Raw genomic sequence first — 20,665 nt, forward strand, 5'->3', positions numbered from 1 at the left:
TGCCGCAGAGATGATTCTTCGAGATGTATCGTGTTCAAGTAGTCACTTCAACATGATACATATCACGAATCTACAGGGGTTGAAGGATGCGTGGACATACCGTACCATACGCACCGCGTTCTTTTTAAGTTCTTATTTTGGTAATTGTATATAAATAAATATGTAGTGAAATGAATAACATTATGATAAGAAATTATATCAAATTTTATATATATTTGTAGAGTACAACGTCAACTAGGAGCCGAAGTTGATTCGGGATGTACATTTCTTGTAGAAGAAGCTGGAAATTGTAAAGAATTTATTTATTATTTAGAATGTTATATATCAGATAGCAGTTTATATGCCAGGAAGTCGTCTACGTAAAGGTTACATGGCAGGTTGTGAAGCTTTCCTTCCTGGGATGTTTTGTAGTGGGCTATGAAAATGTTAAATCAGTATGAAGGTACATAATACAATAATATAAATATATAAAAGCATAAAAATATGATTTTTTTAATATGAAAATAAGAAACATAAAAATATAGTGTAATAATAGAATAAAAATTAAAAATTTAAAAAATATGAAAACATGAAAATAAAAAATGAAGATACAAAAATATGAGTACATAAAAACATGAGAATAAGATAATATTGCAAATGTTAAAATATAAAATGTGATATTAAAGTATTAAATTTTGAGAATATGACAATATAAAGATCTGAAAATAAGATAATATAAAAATATCAAAACACAAAAATATAGAAGATGGAAATATGAAAGTATAAAAAATATGGGCCCTCCTTAGCCATGCGGTAAGACGCGCGGCTACAAAGCAAGACCATGCTGAGGATGGTTGGGTTCGACTCCCGGTGCCGGTCTAGGCAATTTTCGGATTGGAAACCGTCTCGACTTCCCTGGGCACAAAAGCATCATCGTGTTAGCCTCATGATATATGAATGCAAAAATGGTAACTTGGCTTAGAAACCTCGCAGTTAATAACTGTGGAAGTGCTTAATGAACACTAAGCTGCGAGGCGGCTCTGTCCAAGTGTGGGGATGTAATGCCAAAAAAATCAGAAGGGTTATGTACAAGACACAATCGCCCAACGTAAACTACGTAAGGCAGTTTTGTTCATTGAGGATTGTATTGTCATCATGCATGAATATTTTTAGAAAATTAATTTGATTAATTATGTCACTAGTTTCGAACAAAATTAGCGTAAGATATAAAAGATATAAAAATTGTTGGCGATTCAAACCATGCGTGAGTCAAATCCCATCAGAATCATGGCCTAGAGATTTGCTCATGATTCGAATCGCAATTTGAATCATTGCATGATATTTACGTGTTCTTCATTGTTGAATGCATTGAATTAACTGTTTTTCGTCTAAAACAATGGCTAATAATTGCACATATAAACAAAACATACGCCTCGATTACGTTTTGACGCTTTTTAGAACGAAATCATTTTTCGGTGAGTGAGCGAAGCGATGCGATTCTGGCCGAGATACTCAAGCGCGATGCTCCCCTAACAGAATCGCAGGCGAGTTAGCTCGTGCATGAAACCTCGATGATTCAGATTTGAGTATGCTTCTACCAACCCTGAGTGTCACTATGGATAAAATATTCGTGCAACAATTTTATTAATATCATTGCAAGACTTTTGAATTAGGGAGCAAGAAGGTGATAGCTCTATTGTAACTCATAAAGCCCGTTTCAAGAACGTATACGTTCCGAAGCTTTTGTCATATACAATAAGTACCGCATGAGTTGACAGCCAGAGCTTCTATACTTCGGACCTGAGACGAGACCTGCAAAGACGCTGCTTCTTTTCTCTTGTTTTGACACTTGTTCTTCTTTTCATCACAGTTGACCATCGAGTTTCAACTGTTTACTTGACTGTTTCACCTAAGCCCCAGGTGGACCCTTCTGAGCACAATAAAAGTGTATCCAATTCACGAAATAGTTAATTCATTTTCATAAGGATTTTTATACCGGGAACAAAACACAGGTTTATTACTGATTATTAACAAGCTAAACGGAAGGTTTGTAATACTCGTTAAAGTAAAAAGTCTTGGTAAAACAAAAATGATGTGGAATATTTTATTTGGGATACCAATACTTTCACTCAAAAAGCTGCTGGTTGCACCTGACAGTTCGTGACAGCAGTTGACTGGCAGCAGCTGAAGTTACATTTTTTCCTCTTTGCAGGTCTCGTCTCAGCTTCGGACGATTTTTCTTATAGCTCCTTCGATTGTTTGAGTATATCGGTAACAGAATTGAAATGAATCCTAATCGACCAAATACCGTAGTAATTGATTTTAGCGCACTACCTGTGCATCCTGATGTGAAGAACGTAAAATTGAATTTAGCCGACGTGAAACAAATTCAGTTTCATAATATTCCAAAGTGTGTGTTCATACAAATGACTAGCTTTGAAATTGCTTGCCGCTACGAGACGGAACACAACATCAAGCACTATTTCTTGTGTGGAACTAATAAATTTGCAATCCATGTATATTTGGATAGTGAGTTAACTACTGTTAGGGTGCACGACCTTCCTCCGTCCGTGGACAACAACACCGTCCATAGCTTCATGCAACAGTTTGGAACGGTAACATCAATCACGAAAGAGCGGTGGAAATTCTATTTTCCCGGAGTTTACAATGGTGTCCGAATTCTGCATATTCGACTAAAACAAGCCATTCCATCCTACGTTACAATTAGCGGGTTTCAATCTTTATGCACTTACAGTGGGCAAAAACCCACTTGCAAAGTGTGTACCAAAGCAGCGCACCCTAAGCAGAAATGCTCGGAAGCAATATCTACGCATTCCAACTCCAAAATCACAACAGATACAACTACATCAAGAACAAACATCGAATTCCCCTTACTGACCAGCGAACAAACACTACTTTCTACGGATCAACTTCGATTAGCAGCAGAGAATCGTTCTGGACCCGGTGCTGAGGCTGATACGGCAGACAACAAAAGCAATGCATCAATCGATGATAACTATTCAACATCTAGTTCAAACACATTCGACGATATTACGGGAACAACAAAACGGAGGCTGTCAACCAGAAGGCAGAATGAGAAGAAGAAAGTTTGTTCTGAACAGTGTTTCTCGAATGTGGATCAGACCACAGAAAACGGTTATGAAATTAATGAAATTGGAGAAAATATTAAATATTTAAGAAGTGGAAAGGTGATTGTAAATAATTATAAAAATAGCTAGTCGGCTCCGTGAAGCTTTTAAGCGATTGAGCCTTACAAATAAACGAAATTGAAAAAAAGTACCGCATGATTGCACCCACGTATTATAAAAATATCTTAAGTGCATTCACACTTCGTGAATCAAAGTATAATCCTTCTGATTCAGGCGCGTATTTTATTGGACAAAATATTATTAGGGCGATATATATATTTTTTTTAATATGTCCCCCCCCCTCCTTCGGATTGTTTTGCTCAAAAATAACAATTTGAGGGGCAACAAAAAAAAATTCCGGTAAATTTTGAGAACTTTCAAAACATTCTTTAACAAATCCGAGGAGTATGTTTTATTTTTTTTTCCATTTTAATATTTATTTTTTACTAGCAGACCCGACGAACTTTGTTTCGCCTAAAATTGATTTATTCTCTGATTCGTTCTCGAGTTTTGCAGAATTTTTTGGTTTATTTGTATGGGAGCCCCTCTTTTCCGAAGGGGAGGCGTTGCAAACCATCACAGAAACATATCATCCTTCCAAAACCTCCACACGCCAGATTTGGTTCCATTTGCTTGATCTCGAGTTATGATGAAATTGGTGTTTCATTTGTATAGAAGCCAGGTTTCAAAGAGGAGATGGGGTCTCGAACCATCTTAAGAACCTCCCCGGCCCCAAAAACCTCTGCATTCAAATTTTAACGCCGCTCGATTCTGTAGAAGAAGAAGATTACCCCCCCCCCCTTGACTTTGCGGAGATCATAATTTTTCATAAATATGTGTAACGGCCTTATTAGTTTTCAGTTTGCAAAAAAATGCTTAACATTTTTCCAAAGTCGTTTTTCAATATAAACATGTTTGTGCAATTACATTGCGATGATTGCATTACTAGCAAGGGCATTGGCATTGATAACAATTGATCGTCTCATGCCTGCACAAACATGCCCCTATCTGCATCACTTTTTATACAGCATGCACTACATTACGCATTTTTGTTACATTTGTTTCGACCGCGGTCACTGGTCCGGCTCCATTGTTCTACTTTTTGTGCGAAACACCGCACAAAAAGCAGAGTCCAAAAGCCAATCGCACTGAACGGCAACGGCCGAAACGAGACTCTAGCGGACAAGAAAAGAGGGTGCTGCCAAAATGATCCGATACCCTATTTTAACGTTCATAACCCAAAGTTTCAATATAATTGACAAATTGGTAGAGAATTTCCGAGTCGATTGATATATAAATCTCAAAAATCCATCGAAAGATAAAGGCGCTATTAACGATCAAAATCTTACATGATTTCGTGACGGTCTCGAATTTGGAAATTTTCATTTGTCACCCTGTATCCGAGTCTTCCCCTTAGACGTAGTTTACGTCAAAACAGCAATTTGTTAGGCCGAGTCGTAGAAAAACGCTCACAATAGAAGTCCGCCATACAACCCATTTTGGAATTTAGCCTCTCAAATGATTTATTGAATGAATTATTGGAACCCAAATTACTTAATGATCAAACAAATCAATGTAAGAACAATTAGTAGTCTATTTCTTTAAGATCCCAGAAACCTCTATGATTATTGTTTAGATACTGATGCACTTTGAAACCACCTTTTGCCATCACACGGATTCTTGTCAGCCAATGACTTCATATGTTCTTTTCATAATCAAAGGTAGGACAATGCTTTGACTGTCTCACCCGGGAAAACTCATGCGTTGGACATGTCCTACTTGTCCCACCCACTCCCGGCGCCACTGCTCATAACAGATCACAAAAGGGCGGGGCTAACGGGCTTACTTTATTGAATTTTCGCAGAGAGCGGAACCATCTCACTGATGGTGCTCGTCAGCGTGGTTGCAGATTACCCAATGGCGTATTTTTAATTTTACCCAACCAACAAAAAGGGTAAATCGTTTCTTGTCAGGACCACCATATTTATCAGAAGAGAGTTTATTCAAGACGAATTTTCTTCAAATCGACAGGAAATTCAAAAACAATGATAGTGTAGGTAGCGATGATGGCGATCAGAGATAGTTGTGGTAGAAAAGTTATTCGCTGCGATAGCTTCTGCAGCCATTTGTGAGTAGAAAGTGAAGTTTTCTTACAAGATTTGGGGCGATTCAAATATGACGTCCACTACTTTTTGGGATTTCTAGACCCCCAGGGACAGCAGGGACAGCAGGGACAGCATGGACCATGTCCAAGGGCTTGACGACCCCTCCCCAGCTGTCTGTGAGTCAGGGAGAACTGCCTAGGGCGTGGTGGGATTTAGCAGTGGGCTCTGCTAAAATCCCTCCCAAAAAACCACAAGTGCCCGTAATCAGACTCTATCAAAGCGACTGTGTGCCGCTTCAAAAGCACAAGCCCAGGGAGTGCCAATTGGCATGGGGAGTGTCCCTACTTCGGTAGGGTAGCGAGTGAGCTTCGGCAGGGAGTGAGTGATCTGTTTGTGCTGAGGCAGGAGTGTCATAGCGCGTCGCCGCTATTGTCACCTCGAAGCGCAGCAGAAGTCTGAGTATGGACTGCACATGCTGAGGTAGGAGTGTCGTAGCGTAGTATTGTTGATTGGTCCCTACATACCGCTATCGACACCTCGAGGCATGGCAGTGGAGTGTTAGAGTGAGCACCCGAATAAGGGTCACATGGAGCGAATGGTCTTTGGAGAAGCTGCTTCGGCGGCAGGGTAGCAGTGGGTTGTACCCACACACCTACAGTTGTGCACATGTGGTGCATGGGGAGTGTCCCTGCTTCGGCAGGGTAGCGTGTGGTCTGCTTCGGCAGTGGTGTGATTGATCTGCTCGTGCTGAGGCAGGAGTGTCGTAGCGTAATATCTGTAGGCCCAGGCAGTTACCGCTATTGACACCTCGAGGCATGGCAGCGGAGCGCCTGGGAGAGCATCCAAGTAAGACTCAAATGGTGTGAATGGTGTGCGAGCACCCAAGTCAGTCTCGCATGGGACGGGTGCCTGTGTGAGCGATAATGAGCGAGTACGTTTAGTACTGCCATGCCCAGAAGTAGTACTGGGAGGTAGTTCCTGGGGGAAACGATGGTGGAGCCTAAGGGAGTTTATTCGGTATTACCGGTATGGTCGAGTCCGACACTCCAGTACACTTCCGTGTGGTAGTTTGGCAACTACAATGCACGTGTACTGGGTTAGTGTGTAAATGCATTCTCCCACGTAAAAAAAAGGACCCCCCCTCTCCCCTCTGTCACGCTTTTTTGTATACCTAGTACACGCACTGTCACAAAATCTTAGACCCCCCCCTAAAATCGATGACATCAATTTTGAACGACCCCTTTCGTCATTTGGATGTTTTCAATGTTTGGAAAGGTGCATCCATCACGGGCGCATTCTATGTTTCTCATGGTAATCGAGTTTGTTTTTATTAATCTCTATTTTAGATCAATAACAGAGGTTCCAAAGCCACGTTCCTCAAATGGTCACTGTTGAGGCCTGATCCAAATAGTTAATTTTTTATTTTTGAAAATGATCCAAAGAAAGCAGTCGAAACTGAATCAAATGGCTGAAATGGGCCATAGTTCAGAACCGTTCAACAAACAATCAACAAAAATGTTCAACCTATAATCAACAACTAGATATTTTAAAGCTTGTTTGAAGAAAACGCCGAATATTATCTTTGTGAACCTATGACGGCACTCCGTAGCATTATCTCCAAACAAGATTCTGTAGGTAATGTTTCAAAAACATTTCGTTAACTTCCATTTGATCATGGGCTTATATTAAAGTCATTGATCAATCCTTACGTCCTTAAATGGACAAATTATTGGCTCCATAACCATGCTCGGATGCAAAGGGAGAACATTGTTGTTGTCAATAGCAATGTTTCAGTTTTACATTCGCTGCTTTTGATGTTTATAATACAATTTTATCAGGCAATATTCTGGTTGATGTTTTTTTGGGGTATTTTGTGCAGAGATTACTTCAGTGAAAATGTTTATGAATATCTTCTGAAGATATTTATTCCCTTCACAAAATTTTACAAATTACTTCAAAATTTTCCCTGAAACATTTAATTTAAGAATCAAACCGCGCAAGGCGATTTTTTTAGAAATCGCCGAAAATATTTTTAACGTAAATAATTATTAAATTCATTAACAATAAACGTATTTTCGGTTTGTTTTAAAACAACATTGCGCATTTAAGGGTTAAAAACGAATCCAGGATTTTCAGTAGCTCTCTCGATAGTTTTTATCCTGTTTTATCCAATGAATGTTCAGTAGATTTTGTCGACTAAAATAAAAGCTCTCCCTAAAAAATTAGGAAATTGCTAATAAAGAATAAGTGTATAAGAAATGAATAAATATAAAATTTGTACAAATAATGCTAAATTTCCACAAAAAATTAAGAATTTTCCACAAAACAAAAATAAATTAGCACTTCTAAAAGCAAAACTGCAATTATTAAAGAAGAATTTTCCATAAAGAAATCAAAATGATACACGAAATAAAATTACAAAATTTCCTTAAATAAATCAATAGGTTTGCAATAAACAATTACAAAATTTTCCACAAAATATTTTTTTTTTCCACAAAAATAAAAACTTTTCATGTAAAAAACAATAAAAAGCAATAAAAAATATGGAAATTTCCATAAAGAAATATAAAAAAGCAATAAAACTGAGCATTTTTCCATAGATGACCCTTTTGAAAGGGTTTAAAGTAAAACTTTTACTAAAGGAAAACTTTATCAATTTTATAGCTTTTTTGTATTTTTTTGGAAATTTTCTTATTTTTTCATTGTGAAAAATCTTGTAATTGCTTATTACTAATATTAATTTATAAATAGAAATTTTATATTTTTTCCAAGGAACATTTTGATTTACCTGAACTTAATGAAAAACTCTTCTTTTATAATTGCAATTTTTGCTTTTAAAAGTGCTAATTTATTTTCGTTTTGTGGAGAATTCTTAATTGTTTAATTTTATTTTTATTTATTGCTCATACCTCATACCCTGATTTCTTCGTCAATTTCTTAACTTATTATGGAAAATTTTTAATTCTTCATGGAAATTTTATTTTGCTGTCGATTTTTTCAAAAGCTCTAGTCTTAAAACTTGGTATATTTTTCCATGGGCCATTGTTTCATTTAAACCATAATCGGCAAAAAAATAAACGACCTTAGTGTATTCAGACCAAAATATTAAAAGTATTGTAGTGATTAGAATGTTTTTCTGTGCTTACTGAAAGTGTTGAATGGATTTATGTAAGCTTGTAGGGATTGAACTTAAAATTATCTGAAGGATTGCACTATTTTTAGAAGATCATTAACTCCACAGAGAGCGAATAAGAATTCTTTCTCCGCAAGTATACTTGAGAGCCAATGTAGGTTTTCTCGATGTCCATGAAAAATGTCTGTAAGATTTTTTTTAACGGAATTAGAAGGAATTCTAGAAGCTCCATTGATTGTTTGGAAAGAATTCAAAAGTCGTGTCAAGAGATAGCGTTTTTACTCATAATCCGAACATGACACATATTCCGAACACTCTCTTTTAAATGGCCGTTGTGACTTTCCGAGTAGACGAAAATAGCTCAATAATATCAATTGTTTATAAGATAGCAAAATTAAAAAAAAAATTGTTTGTAAGATAGGAAAATTAGAATCATGTGCCGTTAGTTTGTTCTTATTCATGACATATCTTAATATGTATTTAAATGTTATTTCGGTGATAATATTTTATATTGTTGTCTGTTCTTTTATCTCTTTTATCAATCAAGTCCATATCATGTTTTGTTATTCTGTTCATGGCTTCAGCCATGGTTTATTCATGTAATTTTCTCCACAGGAGCTTGAATTTGTTTGTAATCTTGATCTTCAATGTGGAAAACCAATGAAAATTGTAGTTTTAGGGCGTTAAAACGCCACTGGTCGGAATATGAGTCATGTTCGGGATTTGAGTCAGAACGCTACACGATTTCACACAAAATGAAAGAAAGATGATGAGAATTTCAAGTCCGTCAGCATTCTTGGGTGTCTATTGCGACTCCAGGGAGCCCGTTCGAATTCCCGATGGAGGATGAACGCACAAGAAAGTTTTAACAATAATTGGAATTAATTTTAGACAGATGTGATTTATGCTGAATTATGATAACCTTTCAGGAGTTTTGCGCATTTACAAGAATCTTTGTGACCGACCAGAATTACATACGATTTTCTACAAATCCTTAATAAGGACCTATATAAGGTCCTATATAAGGAAACGAAGAAAGAAGTAGAACAATATTCTAGTACCAGATGCAATTATCTTTGATCACACCAAGCCATAAAATCTTTGGCTATCTGCCGCCATTTGCTACATTGATAAAAAAGAACAAAGACTAGGAGAAATTGATTAAATAGCGCCGTATGATAATAGACGCGAGAAAAGGTGAAATAAACTAGCTTGATATTGATCCTAATTTTAAAATAAATCGATGACCCCATCAATATCGAGCAGTACGTAATAGTACGTAATAGCGAAGTAAAAAATTAGAACATGAAATCATTCGAAGAAGAGCATGAAAGGCAAAATACTGAATAGTAGTAGTATCGGAGACTGCTAAATTGAAGAACAAATCAAGATCGCGGAGGAAAGAAAAAGTTGGTCCAAACTGATAACACGACTCCCGGAATTTCGAATGACTCACGATTATTTCACATTCAAATCATGCACACCTGTGTGAAGTAACATGTAATGCATACATTCACACTATATCGACAACTATTTCATACTGTCGTCATCACTTGGGCGGGCAACTGTTGAGGTTGAGAGGGCGAAAGACGAACGCGAATCGCGGGTACGCCTTCCTCCAGCCACAGCCACCAGCACGGCGTCAATAAACTTCTTCAAGGCTAAATCCCAAACGCCTGCTCTGTCCAGTTTCACTGCACTCGGTCGGTGCGTCGCACTAAGTCGCCGACCGACCGGCCGGCGGCGCACAGTGAGACCATTTCTTATGCGAAATGACTGTCGTCTTGTTTTTTTTTGTCTTTTTCGTATACTAACGTTAGGTAACTTATGATAAAAGGCCCAGGCATCTATAGACATTATATATCAATCGACTTAGGTCGGTGAATTCAGATGATGTCTGTATGTAGGCGTATGTTCCAAAAAATAGAGGTACAATTTTGTTACTATTAACATTTGCTTGCAAAAAATGCATTCTACGAGACTTGTGTTTATGGCGACATAAATGACACACTACCCAGTCTGTGAAAATTGTTTTAGAGCGGTTTAGTTGAAGTATGTGCTTAGACCATTTATTTTCGTATTTGCCCACCGTGCTCTTGACTGACCAGCTGATGTTGCTTTCTTGTTTATTTTAAGCATATTTGTTTATCGCTGAGTTTTTTTCTTCGCATATCAATCTGAACTTGTTCAATTTTGTAATACTGCTACGCATGGTAGCATTTCACTCCGATAACGAACTTTTTATAGAAGGCTCCTAGATCCATATAGTGTTATATGCCAATCGACTCAGCTAGACGAACTGAGAAAATGTCTATCTGGCCTGTGTGCACAAAATTGTAGCCAAATTTTCATACAGAAATTCTCACCGATTTTCTCGAAACTATTGGCATTCGAAAGGTGGTAAAGCCTTGGCGGTCGCTATTTAATTAACGATAACGATCGGTAATTGCGTTCAAAAGTTATGACGAAAATGGTGTACCAAACCAAAAAAGTTGGTGTCTTGGCTAAATGCGAGGAAGGCAGTATCACTACTAGGTGGTTTACTTTGAGTTTTTACTGAGAAAAACATTCACTGTAACACCAAATTTGAAACTTTTGTTGAGTAAAATGTAAATTTATTGTTATATGAATGATAACAACAAGCAAACAAGTTTAACTAACTAACTATAACAAGTTTAACTAAATAATTGAAAAATATCAGGAACAAATAAAGAGTCAACGTTATTTTCATAAATACGTTATGCTTTGTTCGGGTGGTAGGTATATTGCAGCTTCCTAATGTTTTGAACATAAAGAGCTTTGCGCAAATCCACTTGAATGACGATGAACTGCTGCTCAGATGCTCAACTTGGTGAAGTATAGGCAGCGCAATTCAAACACTCAATCATAACGAGCCCTACACGAATTTATCAACTGGAATCGGCACCAGCATGTTGTTGATCTGTTTCCTTTATTTCCTATTCAAGTTGTAATAAATCAAATTAAATCTACAATAATTAGGTTACGTCGCGTTTCTGAGAAGTACTTATTATCGTACGATACTTATCTTTTCACAGAATTTGACATATAAGCTTCAAACTTGATAATTTGCATAATAGAAAATCTAACCTGCAATAATCGACACTTCAAACACATTTGCGTTATCTTCTGCTCGTAGATGGCTAATGTAGCAACGAACGTATCACACATCCACGAAACCGGACTTCACAACCGTCACGTACGCGACGCGGCTCCTTCCGACCTGCACGAGTGTTGAACGAGAAATGGCATTACTGAAGGAGACTGGTTTACCCGTTTCCCAGCCTGTTTGGCGGTGGGGACAGTGCTCCAAAACACACAGCAGATTAAGGGGCATCCCCGTTTTTTTTTACCATCTTGATGGTTACGATACTCTGTCAATTTTATGTGTCACATATATCAAGGGCTTAATAAAATCAACAACAGGTTGGTCTAATCAACGAAATTCGATCAACTGTAAAACAGGAATCATTATGGAGAAGCATGATTAATGATTATGTACTATGTTAACAAATTGCAGACATAGTATGGTACATATTGTTCCATCCTCTCCTAAGATATTGCCGCTCGTCGTTTAGGCATCAGCAGCATATGACGAGTCCACCAACAGTATATTGGGCGATTACGCGGGTGGTGGTGGTGGCGGAAACACCCAGCAGACGACGGAGTGGAAAAACAAGAAATGTATGTCAATCTCCAATTGGTAGCGACCGACGACGGCGGCGGCATTGCACTGTTCGAGGTTCATCCGGCGCGATTGAATGCTCCTCTTGGTGGATATCGCACGATTGACTTGCAAGGTGTCGTCGTTGATGTGGGCTGTGGCCAGCTGAGCGGTCGAACTACGCAACGTTGCGTGTGTGACGTCGGACGTGGGGAGATTTCTTTCTTTAGGAGAACGGAATTTCTGTCTGGTGGTTTATTTTGATTGAGAATCTGAATTGAAATAAATGTGGAACGGATGTGGAGAAATTTCTGCAGGCAGAAGTTTGAATTGGTTAAATTCAAATAAAAATAAATGCATACAGACGTGCATCTGCTATGTTGCGCATTAATAAACGACTGGTTAGAAAAATTATGAAAAATATTGCTAAAATAGAAATCCAGCTATTAATTTAAATATTGACAGCCGTATTCCAATTTTAAAGTTGATTTGGCATGACAATTATAATCTGGTCAGCTACCCAAAAGATAAGTCGAGAGATTAATCGATATGAAGACAGCAAACCTTTTGTTTTAAGCCTGCAGGAAATTTCGGACTTATAAAACTAAATCAGTCGAATTTCAATCTCGTTATATGAAATTCCATTGCTTTTCGTTGCAGATACACTCTAAAATCTAACACTGAGATAGCTCTACAGCATCAAACATTGCGTCATTTAAACGTTCAAATTTCGACAGAATGGGTCCTCTCACCTCATTTAAACAAGGATAAGCTAGGCTTACAGTTCTGGTTTTTTATCATATGACTTTTTTTTCTTCTAGCAGTGCTCACTGCGTATTATCGAACAGAGCCGAAGAAATCGACAACTCTTTCGAGAGGAAATGAATGATTCATAAATTATACTTGTGATAGTGAAGTGAATAATGAACAGTCTTCTTATCTATCAGTTAGTGGTGCTGATAATAGGAAGAAAATCATTTGTGGCGCAAGTTTTCGGAAAATTATATATTATTTAGAATTTAAATAATTGATGACACATTCTTCGGACAGGTACACCAGAGAACCAATTTTTCAAACTCAATTTTTGACATCATCTATGTGTTTCCCATATTTTCCAATGCCTAAATCATCAAGTAAAATATTTGGTATGCTAATAGTTTGGCGAAAAAGAAGTTTTTTGCTTACAATTAGTATAATTGACAATAATGAATGAATAGTGACGACTATTTAGACATATTTTTCCCAATTGACTGTAATTTGGGTTCTGATGCATTAATTTGAACTCTGATCTCACCTATTCAAAGATGAACAAGTATAAAATCAGTGCCCTAAGTATGTAAAATTTGATTAAAAATTGTAAAAATTCTGAATTTTGACAAAGTAAAATCTGACGTTGTAACATCACGAAAAATTGACTGTTTTCGATTTTCTGAGAAGTACATATAAGCCTTGTATTCAAAATTTCGTATGCTCTTTGTACTAAAGAAAAAAGCTTTGTAATAGAAAGAAAATCAGAGTTCAATAGCCTGAGTTTCACCAAATTTGCGTTGTAACGTCAAATCTGATTTAGGTCTGCACAGAAAAAATAAAGAACCTAAAAAAAAAGTTTAAAGAACTCAACTTTGAGCACGAAGTTCAAATTTTTAACTCAATATTAGGTAGTTTTCTCACTCCCTCTCATGAATGATATTATAAACAAACAGAGCTGCATCGACCCAACGTGTGCTGCTCCGTGGAAGAAGCCAAATTTGAGTTGTTTTCATCATAGTCTCGAGTGAGTGAAAATAACATAAATTTGAGTTGGTGAAACTTTATAGTGGGTGAAAATTTAACATGAGAGTAAAGGCAAAGTACTCACCGGATTTTTTTGCATTTTACTTAATTTTGGCTTCTTCCACGCCAGGATGGATTTGAGTGAAAGGAACCGTAAGGTGAGTTTCGCGGCTCCGTGTATTGAATGATGAACTTCTATTTAAGAAAAAATCACTTTAAATGTCTATTCTAAAATCTCAATGAGTATACAAACATTCATGATCAACTAGACCTCGGCCAGGTTTTTGAAATTTGTTCTGCCCAGTACTGCGAAAGGTCATGATCAGGGATTGAATCCAAAACTTTACCATGATTGACTTTTTTTTCGCAAGCTGTCATGATGAAGAACTGATTCGGGAGGCTATATCTCATGATAAATTTCTTTTAAAAAAGCTCCAAACGCGGGAAGCACTGGTTCTGATGATGCATTTCAAATTGTTTTACACAGCTGTGCGGTCCGCAACACAAAATGAGCGAGAATAAAGCGAAAATCATCACTTCTCTGTGGAGGCTGCTAATCCGATTATTTTTTTTTCGCACTTGTATACAAGTTTGAGAAATTTGTTATCATGGCTTGTTATGATTTGGAACAGTTTTTGCCTTTCTCCTATCGTTGTTCGTTGTCTATTGAAAGGGATTTAGAACGATCAGGTTTATGTTTCTACTCGGTGGAAAATATAAAGAAACCAAAATAAGTCTTTCCCTCCGTGCCATCGATCAAAAACCGGGATTTAATCTAATATATTATCGAACATTATATCTTTTTTATTTTGGTACAATATCATACTACCACCCAGGAACGGCAGGGCGTTAGGCAGAATAACAGCGGTTTATTATATGGCCCTCTGCTAATCTTCAGTTTCTATTCATTTCACACTTGCCGCTCGCTTTTGCTTTGAGTAGTATAATTATCATCGAAAAAAGCCAATAAATTAATTTCGACGAATTCACGCGGTGATCAAATCAAAACTGTACTAATTGCGAAAGTCATTTGGCCGAAAGGGTTGATTAGGCCGAAAGGGCCATTAGGCCGAAATGGTCATTAGGTCGAAAGGGACATTTGGCCGAAAGGGTCATTTTGCCGATAAGTTCATTTGGCCGAAAGGGTCGTTTGGCCGAAATAGACATTTGGCCGAATAGAACATTTGACCGTATAGGTCATTTAAAAAATGAGAAATTTGGGGTGAGAAGAGAGACGTCTCAGTTCTCATTCTTCATTTCTTACTTCTCACTGTGAAAAGTGAGAAACGTGAAGTGAGTAGTGAGACGTCTCACTGACACTGCAGAAGTAAGCACCGTTAGTAAAATAAGTTAATGTATCTAGATAGTACCTACGCCTAGTATAAACAGTGTAAACTGCGATCATTTTCTTCAAGTCTAGTCAAGTACGAGACACTGAAGACGGCCTTACGGTTGAGGTCGAAATACGTATCAAAATGACCTATTCAACCAAATGTCCTTTTCAGCCAAATTACCCTTTCGGCCAAACGACCATATCGGCCAAATACACTTTCGGCCTAATGACTCTTTCGGTCAAATTACCCTTTCGGCCAAATGACCCTTTCGGCTAAATGACTTTCGGCCTAATAGTCTGTTCGGCCAAATGGTATATTCGGCCAAACAACTTTCAGCCTAGTGGCATTCGGCCAAACGGCCCTTTCCCGTAATAATATGCATATGTTGACTGATGTTCCATGAAAGTTTTCTTGAAAAAACCATTCAAAAGTAACATAAAAAACTTAACTTCACGCCGGAATGTGTTTAAATACTAAAATACCGTGGCCTCCGAAGTGTTTCAAAGTCTTTAAGAGCATACGAAGCGCCTAAAGGACTCTACCTTTGAGTCTTTCCGCTTTTACTGACTGATATTCAGGTTAATTTTTATACAAAACTAGCTTTATGTACCCGTCCTTGCTCGAAGTTGCCAGTTTGATTCGCAGGTTTTTTTTTACAACCGGAAAATGATAAAACCAATTAGTCAACATTCATTATTTGACACTTTGACTGATTTTTAAAGGAGGGATCAAACCACCATTGCCTTTTTTTTTCGGGAAAACGCCCACTTTTAAAGAAGGAACCACACCGCATTTAGCCTTATTCCGAGAAAACGCCTATTCTTAAAGAAGGGATCAATCCCAATCGCCCTATTACAGGCAATCGCTTTATGCCAATGGGACGCTCCCTTCAGGGTTATGTCATTTTCGGAAAATGCAATGTTCATTCTAAAGTCATTTTTGGGTGAATGTTATTATCGAAAAAAAAAATATATTGTACAAGATTTGCTTATTTTGAGGAATTCGGGCACTTAGTTTTCGGAGAATTATACAATCTAAATAAAACCTCGGATGAACTAAAAAATGTGGAATTTACATTATGCCCAACGTCCATTATGCCTTACACATTTATAGATGTGTCCCAATATTTATGGAATACGGTTAAGTTTCCGAATTGCCAACCCTAACAACCTCCCGTATTACAAATGTCCCTCTCAGCCTTTCTATAATTGTTTCCCTTGGGCAGAGAATTCATGTTCCAAACTTGTTTTAAACCCATGCGTTAAAAAATTATTCAAAACGGCTCTTTTCATAAATATGCTCTCGCTTTCATTCGGTCAAGGGATTCAGGAGTTACACTGAGTGGGAGCGGGTCATTTGGCATAACGCCGTTTGGAATAAGGTCATTTGGCATAAAGACCATTTGGCATAACTGAGAACAGTGGCAAAAGTGAGAGTCATTTGGCATAACTGACATATGGCATAATTTTTTGTTGATCATAAAATCAGTTACTAGATTAAGCGGTGCTACCACAATAGATCAACTTAATGGTCACATTGGTTAAAATCCCAACAAAAAAAAAGCGGTGCTGGAAGGAACCCGAAATGGTGAATATAACACATCTCGATAAAAATATAAAAAGACATAATCCTTTCGAAGAAAACATGCATTAGCCGAATATGTTATCAATGATAAATGCTATCTCTCCATTGAAAATAAAGCATCCATCGTGATGCGTTTTCCCGGGTTCATTGCCTTGTGGATGTGATCCCTTCTTTAAAAGTATACAATGGTGGACGGGATCCGATTTTTAAAGGTAGGTGTTTGCCCGGATTAAGGCAATGGTGAATGTGATCCCTTCTTTAGAAGTAGACGCTTGCTTGGATTACGGCAAAGGTGGATGTGATCCTTAAAAAAAGCGCTTGTCGGGATTAAGGAAATGGTGGATGCAATCCTTTTTTTAAGTAGGCGTTTGCTCGGATTAAGGCAAAGGTGGATGTAATCTTTTCTCCAAAAAAGACATTTGCTCGGCATAAGGTGGTGGTGACCCCTTCTTTAAAAGTAGTCTCTCGCCCTGATAAAGGCAATGATGGATGTGATCACTAATTTAAAATTAGGCGCTTGCCCAGATTAAGGCAATGGTGAATGTGATCCCTTCTTTAATAGTAGATGCTTGCCTGGATTAAGGCAATTATAGGGATGTGATTCCTTCATTTTATTAAGGCGCTTGCTTGAATTAAGGCAAGGGCAGATGTGATCACTTTTTCAAAAGTAGGCGCTTGCCCGGATTAGGGCAATGGTGAATGTGATTCCTTCTTTTAAAATAGGCATTTGTCAGAATAGAGGCAATGGTGGATGTGATATATTCTTTAAAAGTAGGCGTTTGTCCGCATTAAGGCAATGGTGGATTTGATACATTTTTCAAAAGTAAAAGTGATTCCTTTTATGGAAATAGAAGTTTGTCCCGAAAACGGCAATGGTAGATGTGATTTCTTCTTTGAAAGTAGGCCTTTGCCAGCATTGAGACAATCTTGGACTAAATCCATTCTTTAAAGTAGGTGTTTGTTCGGAATCAAGTAAGGGGAATCAAGATTCTTTTTTGGATGTTGGTGTTTTCCTGGAATAAGTCAATGACGGATGTAATCCCTTGCTCGGAAGTAGTTCTGCCACTTCGTTTGTCCGTCCTTCATAAAATGTCTATCGTCAGTCGAAATCTATCAGAACACAACCTCGATCTAACTATGTGAAAAAGTACATCAAATAACCCTTTCCCTTTAACAGTTCAAAATTATGCCAAATGTCCGTTATGCCAAATGTCCGGTATGCCAAATGTCCTTATGCCAAATGACCCATACCCCCACTGAGTTTATTTTTTTATTTTTTGTTTTGTTTTTATTTTTTAATGTTACCTCCTTAGACTTAGGGGCCATTCTCAAAGTACGTAACGCTGTAGGGGGAGGGAGGTGGTCCGACCAAGCGTTACGGTTCATACAAAAGTGTTACGAGGAGAAGAAGGGGGCCTGGTGCTGCCAAAATTCGCGTTAAGTAGGGGATTAAATGCCAATAAGAAGAAGAAGAAGAATTTGTGTACGGTCCCTTAGAGCCTTAATGAAGTTTGATGGGGAGAAAATCCAGCTTGAGTTGGTCATAAAGCGCCTCAAAGTGACATATTTTTTTCAAGTTTATTTGAGTTGATCAAAGACTAAACAATACCCATCGCCACATACCCCTCCCCCTCCAATGAATCTCCCATCATCTTGTTGAGTTGAGATTGTTGAGTTCCACTGAGTTAGCATAGCATAGGGGGAAGGTATTCGTTGGGTTAGGATTTGCCTGTAGCTGACAATGTGACCGAGGTAGATCTTACACCGTAACACACCACGGAAAGGTGTCTATCCAGCGTTACGGGGCCCAGATTGTTGAGTTCCACTGAGTCGATCATAAACTGTATTGTTTCATCTCCTCCCACACCCTCCCCCTTTTCCAAAGATCATTGTCGTCTCCTTAACCTTTTCAGGCCCAAGGGGTCATACATGACCCCAACAGAAATATGGATGTATAAAATCGCACGATGGATAAAAGCGAATTCTATCTTCAGCAAAATTGCTCCTGCAAATTGCTCCTCAATTAGGGAAAAGTATCAGACATGGGGGATCAAGGCCCTACGACAACCTAGAACGTCATGAATACGGTGAAGCCATGAAAGAGAAAATATTAGGTGTATTGGCAGCGTATTGTTCTGTTTCAAATTAGGATTGTTATTTAAACGTATCCGTAGAGTTACCGTGATGTAGAATAAACTATTTTTTAACTTCCTTGGACGTTCTAGACCATCCAAACTATCCTTGAGTTCAGGACTTGAAATCTACAGCTGCAAAAAAAGCTTTTTTTCGTTACTCAAAATTTATTTGAGTGTTCAAACGTGTTTATTACATCTTATATTGTGGGATATTCTGGGTTATCCAAACTATTCTTGAGTTCGGGACTTGTGATGTACTGCTTAGAAGCCTTTTCCGGTACTTTAAGCTTCGATATGCATTCAATTATATCCATTACATCTCCTGAGAAATCAACAGATATCGTTTTGGGATATTCTGTGTCATCCAAACTGTGCTTATGTTCAGGACTTGAGATCTACAGCTGCATAGAAACTCTTTTCGGTACTCAAAGCTTTAATATCTATTCAATTTTATCCATTACACATCCCGGGAGGTCAACAGATATGGTAAGATAGTTATTAGATATGCTGGGCAATCCAAACTGTCCTTGAATTCAGAACTTGAGATCTACAGCTGCGAGAACAGTTTTTCAGTACTCAAAGCTTCAATATGCATTCTATAATATCCATCACACCTTCTGGGAGGCCTACGTATATCGTAAGATATTTTTGAGATATTCTGAGTCATCCAAACTATCCTTGAAATCGAGACTTGAAATCTACAGCTGCGAAAGTAGCCCGTTCGTCACTCGAAGTTTTTAATTGTATTTAACCATGTGCAGTACAGCTCCTTGATGCTCAATATACATCGTAAGATAGTTTTTAGATTTTCTACATCGTCTAAATTTTTCAGAAGTATAGCTGCCTATATAGCCTTCAAGGCATCTTATGTTGCTCAAAGTTTCGATATGTATCCAACAATGTGCATTACATCTCCTGTAAGACCAAAAGAAATTTTAAGATAGTTTTTAAATATTTTGAATAGTCCAAACTTTTCTTGAGTCAACAGTTGTGATTGTAGCGTTTTCCGCTACTCATAGTTTCGATACGTGTTAATCCATTTTCATCACATCTTCTGGAAGTTATTGTCCTTGTATATAACGGCTGATGGTTTGGATATACTGTAGGTAACCAAAACTGTCATTGAGTTCGGGACTTCAGATCTACTGCAACTAAAAAAAAATTTCATCGCATTTTTTGTATGTATTCAACCATGAGTATAACCTTTCCAATGTAGGAGGTCAATGTAAGCCACCCACCACGAGTTTCTATCGGTGGTGACGAAATCGAGGTGGTTGAAGAATTCGTGTACTTGGGCTCACTGGTGACCGCCGATAACGATACCAGCAGAGAAATTCGGAGGCGCATAGTGGCTGGAAATCGTACGTACTTTAGACTCCGTAAGACGCTCCGATCGAATAGACTTCGCCGCCGTACCAAATTGACTATCTACAAAACGCTTATAAGACCGGTAGTTCTCTACGGACACGAGACCTGGACGATGCTCGTGGAGGACCAACGCGCACTGGGAATTTTTGAAAGGAAAGTATTGCGTACCATCTATGGTGGGGTGCAGATGGCGGACGGTACGTGGAGGAGGCGAATGAACCACGAGTTGCATCAGCTGTTGGGAGAACCATCCATCGTTCACACCGCGAAAATCGGAAGACTGCGGTGGGCCGGGCACGTAGCCAGAATGTTGGACAGTAATCCGGTGAAAATGGTTCTCGACAACGATCCTAAGGGAACAAGAAGGCGAGGTGCACAGCGGGCAAGGTGGATCGATCAGGTGGAGGACGATTTGCGGACCCT

At 38.1% G+C, this 20,665-nt stretch overlaps 1 protein-coding gene across 2 annotated transcripts in view; it reads right to left on the bottom strand.

Moving 5' to 3' along the window:
- The window catches only part of LOC134226007 (uncharacterized), a 95,779-nt gene that overhangs the window by 43,363 nt on the left and 31,751 nt on the right, over nucleotides 1-20,665 (bottom strand). Inside the window, exon 1 of one of the 2 annotated variants that reach the window (XM_062706515.1) lies at nucleotides 11,475-11,616. The exons of the other annotated variant lie outside the window; for it this stretch is intronic. The gene's annotated coding sequence lies outside the window, so the exon portion shown is untranslated. Of the gene's footprint in view, nucleotides 1-11,474; nucleotides 11,617-20,665 lie in introns of those variants that run through there. 2 annotated transcript variants of the gene reach the window in all.

Source organism: Armigeres subalbatus, chromosome 3 (genome assembly GCF_024139115.2).
Source record: "Armigeres subalbatus isolate Guangzhou_Male chromosome 3, GZ_Asu_2, whole genome shotgun sequence".
Taxonomy (NCBI): domain Eukaryota; kingdom Metazoa; phylum Arthropoda; class Insecta; order Diptera; family Culicidae; genus Armigeres; species Armigeres subalbatus.